General features: G+C 43.2%; 1 pseudogene; it reads right to left on the bottom strand.

Moving 5' to 3' along the window:
• Positions 1-1,965: 1,965 nt before the first annotated feature.
• On the bottom strand, positions 1,966-3,407 carry LOC123124249 (BTB/POZ and MATH domain-containing protein 2-like; annotated as a pseudogene).
• Between the last annotated feature and the right edge of the window lie 302 nt (positions 3,408-3,709).

Genomic DNA, 3,709 nt, shown 5'->3' with positions numbered 1-3,709 from the left:
GATCCCGATAGCCTGCTAGCCAGCACTATAATCTTATTGAACTTAGAACCAGACTGCATACTAACTCAGTTTGGGCAGCACTGGTAGAAAAAAGAGTTTGGACAGAGGCAAAATAATTGTTTCCCGTTAAAGGCCTCTTTGGTTTGCATATAATTCTAAAAATTCAGAACTATAAAAATATAGGATCCGGATGTCATGCCATAATGAATTTTAGAGAATTCAGAAACACATGAATGGATCTGTAATAGAAGGTGTTCTGTTGCAGCACAAGAAAAAACACAGGAGTTTCTTAAAAGATTAGGTGCATGGTATAGTTGTCACAGAAACAAAGGTATGGGAATTTCCTCTGAAACCGCATGCAAAGTCAACCATAGGAAAAATTCCTCTACTTTCCTATCCTACAAAGCAACAATCTCCATATCTTACTAGAACACACAGTCATACCACTGATAGATCCAGAGCACTAGAATCATATTGTACTCTGAACCAAGAAACTTCCAATATGTAAAAGGAAACAATCGAGAGAGGAAATTGAGTGACATCTTTGCAATCAATCCAGAGAAACAAACTGTACAGCTGTCAATAATGTTTTTAGCTTGATACGCAGAAGTATCTGGTGTCCACGAAACACTTAAGAGGCACCTACGTTGAACCCCTTCATGATACAATTCAGAAAAGTGAAGTGGCAATATGACGGAAACAAGTATACCCCTTCATGATACAGAGAGGTTTATTGAACTAAAGAAACCAAACTATTACTGCATGGATCACATAAAAACAATGAAGGGTTTAGGTTCAAATAAAATAGTATCAGTGCATCAAATTTTGCAATGCCCACTGCATAGAAGAAAGGCACACAAAAAGGTGTAGAGATCAACCACATTTGGAACTGAATATTCCTAGATAAATATGGTCAAGCAGTGGGCTTTTTTTTGGCATAGAAACAACGGATGCAAAACGAAATTGTGTACAAACTTAACCGAAATCACCCATATGAAGGTATCACGAACATATTACCTCACTTCTTTTCTCGTTAGCTGCTAGATTCTGTCGGCAGAGCGAGATCCACGAACCGGTGCCATTATCGCCTTGCCAGGTGAACTCCAGCTTCGGGCGTAGGGCTAAATACCGTAGGGGATTCGATCCACCCCGGAGTAGGGTGATACCCACTCAATACCTAGGGATTAAACCTCTAGATTCCTCTCAATCGCTCTCTCGGTTTTTGTTCACTTAATCCCTCCCTAAATTATGTACAAATACAAGTACAGAGGTTTAAGTAGTTGCCTATTTCTTACAGGATTGTGCTTGTGTAGCGAACATACACAGAGACTTCACCGAACATATGCTAGTATAATAGAAGTGCTACTAACTGAAACTTAAATCTACAATTGCCTGTTCTCTGATCTCAAAGTAGTATAATAGAAGTGCTACTAACTGAAACATAAATCTACAATTGCCTGTTCTCTGATCTCAAAGTAGTATAATAGAAGTGCTACTAACAGAAACTTAAATCTACAATTACCTGTTCTCTGATCTCAAAGTAGTTTGGTTCAGTTCATTTTCTAACTGATTTTCTGAATCGAAGACTCTGCTGTGCTACCAAGGTTCATGTCAAGAAATCATTTGTAAATGTCTCTAATTAAAATCTAACAGTTGGCATCCAAATGTAAGTTCTCCATACAGGTAAATAGATTTACCTCAAAAGTTATGTCCAAGAACTCAAAGTTTTATCTTTCTTCACATAGGACAGAAATTAAAGTAAGCAGATGAAAAAGGCAACTAGGTGAGCTACCATAGATTCATCTATACTTATATCAGACAGGACAACCAATACAACAGAGACATACATTTTATAGTACCAACTCAGTTCCTCCAAAAGATCTCTGGAAACTGAAAGACATGGCAACCTCATCTCAGGTGGCTATATGTGCCAAAAATAACTAGATAGAAAATGAGCGTGCTGAATTTATCAAGACTTAATTGCCTTCTCGAACCCAACATAAGCATCCACCTCCAAAGATCTACCGAGACTGAAGGATAAGCAGCAGCTTATACCAGGTAGGCGTACTAAATTTTGCAGGACCTAGCTGCTCTCTCAAACACATCTACAATGACATCAGGAGAATATCTTTTGAGGTGTGCATACCCTTGGCTTGCCATCACATCATTCATTCTATTCGAAGAGAGCATAAATTCGATGCAAGCATCTTTGAGGTTGCTGCAATGATGCTGGTCAGCTAGAGCTAATATGGCAGCCACAGTCTGAACATCAAGACTCTTGCATAGCATGCCTTCACATATCCTCTTCATCCTTTCCATCCCATACTTATCTGCAGCCACGAGTAAGTGCTTAACCATTTCTATTTTGTCATCCTCCTCAAGATCTCTCATGGGAGGCATTGAATCTGTGTAGATGAAGTGAAGAAATGCCCTGAAAACAGCAGGCTGCATGTCATCAATTGTTATGTCAGGGCTGCTTGGTTTGCTGCCAAAATTTGGCTTGCCAATAGGTAAGCAAACCAAAATTTTGTCTAGCAATTGGTTGGCACCTAGCCAACCTCTTAAAACTAGCAAAATTTTGGCAAGTTTTAGAGCTGTCACTTGTTGGAAATGCCAAATGTTGGCTTGCCAATTTTTGTCTGCCAGCCAATCATGCCCGTTCTGCGCCCCCTTGTTCCCCAGCGGCCCATAGAACTCTGCTTCGACGACCGGCGATCGCATCGCAAGCAAAATCTTATGAGCAGAAAATACCTCCCCTTGGACCTTGAATGTCACGTCTGCTCCTTTCTTCCCCTCTAGCAATGTGGCAAGATTATCCGAAAGGTCAGAGGGCGGCACATGGACGTCAAATGTTTCGTTGATAACAGTGACCTCACACTCGATCACGAGACAATCGTTCCACAGGTTCGCCTACTCTACTTCAGCAGTGGTCTTCATGAACCTCCGCAAGCCCCAGGATGGCCTTTCGCGGTCGAACACTTGTGGCTCTTCGGAGGAGAGCACCACAGTCGACTGCCCCTTAACCGGCTCCACGAGCATCAAATTGTAGGTCGCCCTCACCTCGGCGTTCTTGGTCAAGAGCTTGAGGAAGACAGAGACGTAACCTTCGCTCGCCTCGTCTGGGCTTCCGTCGGGGTAGTAGCGGATGCACCATTCGTAGCCGCCGATGGAGAATGCCGGAGAACGGAGGTATTTGCCTCTACCGAGGCCCTTGTGCAGGCTGTAGCCAGCGATCTCGAACGCAACCGTGGCCCGCGACGTCTGTGTCTCTGCTGTGCACCTCGCCGGCACCCTCGCTATTGAACTCTGCGAACCTTCCATTGTGGGAGATCGGGGGAGGGGGGTGGGGGTAAGGATGGGGCGGGTCGGAACTCTCGATCAAGGCCGGCGGCGGTGGAAGAGGTGGCGTTGCCTCCGAGGCCGGCGGTGGTGGAAGAAGGTGCGAGACGAGGGTTTGGGCAAAGGGGAAAGTTTTGTGCGGAGGTGAGAAATTGAGATGTACTACCAGTACTTCTCAAGTTCATGTAAAAAAAACATTTCTCAAGAAGTTCTCATGTTTTTCTCCTTTTCCTGCATTCCAAACGGCTGCAAAAGTTTTACTATTTGGTTTCCAACACTCTATTATATTTCCTTTTCTTTTTTCAAAGAAGTACAAAAGTAAACAGTGTGTTATTAGTACTAGCAAAATGGCCCGTGCGTTGCAATGGAT

This window comes from Triticum aestivum, chromosome 5D (genome assembly GCF_018294505.1).
Source record: "Triticum aestivum cultivar Chinese Spring chromosome 5D, IWGSC CS RefSeq v2.1, whole genome shotgun sequence".
NCBI lineage: Eukaryota > Viridiplantae > Streptophyta > Magnoliopsida > Poales > Poaceae > Triticum > Triticum aestivum.
This window is presented reverse-complemented; position numbering and strand designations above follow the sequence as displayed.